Here is a 6,000-nt window from a genome sequence, read left to right as displayed (position 1 = left end):
TTTCATGGACTTGGAATCAGCCGAGATGGGAGTAGGAGGTGGCCTCCTGCAGCTACGGCAGGGGAGTGTCCGCGCAGCGCGGTGACACGACGGGCCAGCGCGGCATCCGGGGGCGCAGGGCCGGGGCTGGAGGCTTCCGGGAACCCCGGTCCCTCGGCCGCTGCACCCTGACACCCGCCAGATAAGCTCTATCGCAGCGGCCAGAGCTGGGGACAGCCGGATACAGGGGCCACCTAGTGCATTCCCAGAACCAGCACCCGCGGTGGCCAGCGGGCTGCGAGGAGCTCCGCCTGCCCGCGGACAGCGACAGCCAGCCGGCGCAGGACGGTGGGGCTCCGTCCGGGAGGTCCAGACCGCTCCACGGTGAGTGACAATACCGTCCCCAGGAGGCTGGCACGTGCAGGTGGAGAGAGGAGGGGCCGCTTCCTCGCACTCACCTGGAGCACCAGGAGAGGGAGTCTGGATTGGAACCGAGATAACAGTGCTGTGCAGCCTTGGGCAAATTCCTTTCCCTCTCTGGGCCTCCGTGTGTCCCTGTCCATCTTTAAACAGAGTGGTTATCCGGAAAATCTTTAAGGGGCTCTTGCATGACACTATGTCTCAGGCACAGTGCTGGGCACTTTTGACGCGGGTTGGTACAGGGAATATTTAGGGAATCCCCGGGGTTCCCCCTTCCTGGGAGAGGACTCTCCCCACCCCCCACCCCACCCCCACTCCTTGTATACAAAGGCTCAGAGAGATGGAGCGACCTGTCTAGGTCACACAACCCACCAGTGCCATTGACAAGCAATGGAGCGGCGTCTTTATTCCAGGCATGGTTGGAGCAGACTAGACTGTCTGTTGCCTTAGGAAGGGGCAGAGGAGGCATGCAGCCTCAGTTCTGCAAGCCCCCTTCAGCTGTCAGGAAGGCGACGGTTGCTCTAGCTGGGCCGGGCGCTCTCTGCTGGGAGGACAGTGCCCATTGCCACCGCCTCACCTTGCTGCCTAGACGGTCCCCAGGGACTTGAGAGAAAAAGGATTGCCGTCAGGGGCGGGAGAGAGCTGGGGGTGGGGAGTGTGGCTCATGCCTTGACTAGGTTTTGTTCCAGTTTTATTTTGCCTTTTCAAAAATCTGTTTTAAATCATTCTGGGCCCCCGCGCGGCTCCTCTGGACAAAACAGAATTGTGAAACACACCAGCACTTTCCACACGTCTCCCCTGGGGGGAATCTCATATTAATACCATGGCAGGCTATTTGCATATCCGTCGCTGCTGCTGCTGCTGCTGCTGCGGCTGCGGCTGGCAGTGGGCAGGGAGTGGGTTGCAGACAAAGTTAGCTTGGGCACTAGGAAGGAGGTTCAGTTACATTCCAGAGCCAGGAAGTCCTCAGCAGGATGGCAGCAGGTGGGAAGCCCCCAGGGCCAGGCGCCCAGCCAGAGGTGAAGGTCTCAACACCCAGATGTGGCCTGTCTTCCTTTGGAATGTTCCACTGGGCAGCAGCCCTGGGGTGGACCCACACCTCCTTCCCTTTCTGGGGTGGACTCAATCCCCTGCCTTGAGAGTAAGTGGAGGCTTGAGCTGTGGTCCCAAGAGCCCTCTCAGTCCTAGGGAACCTAGGTTTTGTGACTTTAACCAATTGCTTATCTTAGCCTCAGTTTCCCCATCTGCAAGACAGTGGGTTTGTTTGATGCTACCGCTCATTTCTGTAGTCTGGATTCTGGGACTCCCGAGCAGGAGCTTTCCTAGGGCAGAGATACTGTAGTTCAGGACAAGGTGTTTGTCTAAGATGCATAAGGCCCTAGGCTGGGTCTCCTCCCAGACCTGTGAGGCCAGGATGGTAGGTGGGGTGGGGCTTGGAGAGTACTCCAGTCCATCATCCTGCTCCACAGGTATGTGGGAGAACTCCAGTGCAGTGGGAGGGTGGGGTACCAGAATGCTGGTGGGCTTGGAGACATGGTTGCTGGCCTGTCAGCTGCAGGCAGGCTTGGGATTCTCAGGGCTGAGCAGCCCAGGGGGTTGCTATGGTGGACCTTGCTGGCGGGGCTCCTGCCTTGCCATTTTACCTACAGGTCTCAGAGCTTCTGCTATTTGTGGGTCCCAGAAACGGAGCTAAGGCTCCAGGCTTGTGAAGGCAAACGCCTCTACCCACTGAGTGGTCTAAACTCACCTGACAGGGGACTTTTTTGCGGTGTGGTTCCCACACAGGGGTTGGGGCGCCTTCCTGAGAAAGCCCACTGTCAGACTCTTAGGAATTGGGTGAGAACTGGTTGCTAAACCCAGAATTATGTAAACTCACCATAAATTCTGTTTAAACCAGGTAACAAGTACACGGAGCTCATCACTTCTCCTTTTCACTTGTGGTGTTGGGGATCGACTCTGGGCCTGGCACGGGGCAGCGAGTGCTGAGCCGTGGGCCAGCTCTTGCTGTTTTGAGATAGCCTTACCAAGTAGCCTGGTGTCCTCAGAGACCAGAAAAGGACACTGGATCCCCTGGAACTGGAGTTACAGACAGTTGTGAGCCTCCATGTGGGTGCTGGGATTTGAACCCTGGTCCTCTGGAAGAGCAGCTGGTGCTCTTAGCCATTGAGTCATCTCTCTGGCTCCTGCAGCCGGCATTTGGGAAACCATTTTCTTTGTGCTGGGAACAAAGCCAGGGCTTCAGTTGTGCTGAGGGTGTAGTATGTCTCCAAGCCATGTTCTGGCCCCACACAGCTCACTGTGTCATTTCCAAGCCTCTGAGCTGCGTCCCATCACATCTGAATGGCAGGAACATGGAAGGGTAGCAGGTCACTGCACAGCTCTTCCCCATCCCACGGTCAGCGATTTCGTCTCCGCAGCTTGAAGTTGGCTTTGGTGGGAAACTGCCCGAAGATCCAACCTGGGGCTTGCTTTGTTACTCTGTCTAGTGCTGGGTTTGAGAAGTGGCCGGTGGGAAGGCATTCACCCAAACATCACGTCCTGCCTCTGCCTTCTTGCTGCCTGCCTGTTGCCCAGGAAAGACGCTGCCTACCTCTGGTGACCCAGTGGACTCCCACACTGTGTTTTGCTGCTGGCCCACTTGCTGAGGTAAAGGGACAGCACCAGGCTTCCCACAAAGCCACACTCCCTCACTCCCGGTCACATGCAAGAGTCGGGATCAAAACTGCCAAAAAGGTTCCATGCAAATGACTTGATCGTTTGAAATCTTCAGAAAAATAGTGTGTGATGCCCCTGCTTCAGCCTCCTGAGGGCTAGGACAGGAGCGTATGTCACCATGCGTGGCTATGTAAATCTTGTAGTAGTAGTATTTTATTTTTTAAATAAGCTGTTTTGTTTGAGACAAGGTTTCTCTGTGTAGCCCTGGCTGTCCTGGAACTCACTCTGTAGATTAGGCTGGCCTCGAACTCAGAGATCTGCCTACCTCTGCCTCCTGAGTGCTGAGACTAAAGTCATGCATTGTCACGCCTGGCTATTAAATAAGTATTTCTATTTTGTGTGTCTGCATGTCTGTGTGTATGTCTGTGTACCACATGTGTGCAGTGCTCAAGGAGGCCAGGAGACGGTATTGGGAGGCTTGAGTTTTTGGAACTGGAGTTACAGACAGTTGTGGGCCACCATGTGGGTTCTGGGAATTGAACCCGGGTCCTCTGGAAGAGCCACCAGTGCTCTTAAACACTGAGCCATCTCTCCAGACCCTGGACATTTTATTTATTTTTATTAGTAAAGTGTAAGATCTACATTCTTGATTGCCATATACTGCTCTCTCTCTCTCTCTCTCTCTCTCTCTCTCTCTCTCTCTCTCTCTCTCTCTCTCTCTCTGTGTGTGTGTGTGTGTGTGTGTGTGTGTGTGTGTGTGTGTACATGGGTTTGTGTGAACACAGAGCCCCGGGAGCTGGTTGATAAGCCTTTGGCACCACACCACTGGTTCCCTGATGTCCATACCACTGCCCAGGGCCTCGGAGATCTTGTCATGGACAGGTCTTCACCGTCCTGGAGTGTCAGACCCAAACCTGCGTTCTCTGGCTCCAGCCCTGGGGTGAGAAGGGGGGCGCCTGTCTCCAGGAAGGATATCCAGGCTCCTCCAGGGCCATCGGAGTGGGGACACACGCTTTGCTCACTGCACTTCGGTCTTTGCATCTTGGCTTCTGCATCTGTGGTCCCTGCATCTTTGGTCCTGCTTTCTGTATCCAAGGAGCATCCATCGTAGGTCCCGCCAGTGGCAGCTTCTGGTTAATTGCGTGCCATTTCACGTCGTGATCTTGCCAGCCTCTATTTTCCCGTAGAATGACGGTGCTAATAGAAACAATGTCTTGGAACAATTCAAAGGAACAGCTAAGCCAGCCCTATAGATGAGTTAAGACAGCGTTCTATTTTTAGAAACCCTAGGAGCCAGGTGGGCCCTTTCCAGCCGCCCTGGAGCCGGCCAGAGCAAGGAAAATCTTTCTCATACCCAAGTCCCGCCTCTCCTCCTGCCTGGCCAAGGAGGAGGCCCAGGTGGGGGGGGTGGGGGCGTTAGCTAAGCTGTGTGACTGTGGTGGGGGGGTGGGGCAGGCCCGTAGTGATTTAAAAAGAGCTAAGAGTGTGTCATGTTTTATTATTTGGTGTGGCAGGAAGAGTACAGAGGGGTTATGTGACTGTCTGGGCAAGGGGACATTCCAGATGTCCGTGTGGTTTCCCACCAAAATCCTCAGGACTCCTGTGCTCTGCCTGGTAAGGCTCTTGAAGTCAGGTGTCTCTGTTCCAGACCTCCATCTCTGCCTGCAAGTCCTTCCTTCTACCCCCCAGCCCCCCTCCCTCCTTCCTTTTGGCACTTTGCAACAGCAGGCTGGGCGGGATGTAGCTCAGGGACCGAGCTCTTGCCTAGCCTGTGTGGGCTCTGGATCCCATTCTCAGCACCACGTGCCCGATTGCACGCATGGGCGCACCCTGACCTCGGCCCACCCATGTTATTCCCACCTCTTCCTTTTGCCTGAACAGTCCAGTCTGGTCATATGGTTCAGTGGGTAAAGGCATTTGCCACCAAACCTCACGTGGTAGAAGAAGAAAACTGACTCCCACCAGTTGTCCTGTGATCTCTGCACGCACGCACACAGCTCCACCGGTCTGCCTTCTAAGCTGGGTTTACCGGGTTAGTTTGACAAACACTTTCTAACCGGGTTCCATACTTTTTTTGACATACTTGTGTGGAGCCCAGCAGCTTCTACTTTTCAGTAAAAAAAAAAAAAAAAAAATGGAACTGTGATGGTGCTGCCCTCCAACAACGATCCAGAAATCCATGGCTTCTGGTCACCTCCACTGTCCCAGCAAAGCCACATCCTCTGTTCTCGCCTGCTTCTTCCTGGCCCAGCTCCCTATCACTCAGAATACAAGGCCTGAAGGATCCAAACCTTTCTAACTCCAGGTCAACATACCTTCTCCACACCTGCCTCTCTCAGTCAGGCTGGGGACAGCTCTGCCCCTGGGCCTTTGTGTGGATTCTCCTCTCATGTTGTCCGTCTCTGGGACCTTCCAAGGCCTTGAGCAATTGCCGTCTTCTCAGACTAGGCTTGGTCTTAGGTACTTGCCTTGAATGCAGAAGGGTTTGGGTTCCATCTCCTGTAAAACCAACTAACAATGCCTCCTTATTCCAGATAAAGCCAAGGCAAGCCGAGTATGGGCTCCGATTCCACAGTGGCTGCGACCGCCAGTGTGCTGTCCCCTGAGGGCCGCCTGCTATAGCTGACCACATGTCCTGGGTCTTGGTGCTGTGATTGCTCCCAGAGGGAGAGGACCCTGACAGCTAGACTGCAGGGGGACCTGTCAGGATGGGGACTTAGGACCCTATGGCACCGGCCTCTAGGGACACCATGGGAACAGGACATGTTTCTATTCTGTGACGGACACTGGGCCACATACCCCACACTCACTGGATCACTCCTTCCTTGGGTCACGTACCCCACACTCACCGGATCACTCCTTCCTTGGGTCACATACCCCACACTCACTGGATCACTCCTTCCTTGGGTCACATACCCCACACTCACCAGATCACTCCTTCCTTGG

The 6,000-nt window shown here is 55.0% G+C and overlaps 1 protein-coding gene across 1 annotated transcript in view; it reads left to right on the top strand.

Moving 5' to 3' along the window:
* The window catches only part of Ripor3 (RIPOR family member 3), a 73,782-nt gene that overhangs the window by 43 nt on the left and 67,739 nt on the right, over window positions 1-6,000 (top strand). The window contains 1 exon segment of the mRNA XM_052725491.1: window positions 1-363. This exon segment is cut by the window's left edge and continues 43 nt beyond it. The gene's annotated coding sequence lies outside the window, so the exon portion shown is untranslated.

The sequence above is a fragment of the Peromyscus californicus genome, unplaced genomic scaffold (assembly GCF_007827085.1).
Source record: "Peromyscus californicus insignis strain IS unplaced genomic scaffold, ASM782708v3 Scaffold_7__1_contigs__length_154581171, whole genome shotgun sequence".
NCBI classification, from domain to species: domain Eukaryota; kingdom Metazoa; phylum Chordata; class Mammalia; order Rodentia; family Cricetidae; genus Peromyscus; species Peromyscus californicus.
The sequence above is the reverse complement of the archived record's forward strand: the minus strand, read 5'-3'. Positions and strand labels throughout refer to the sequence as shown.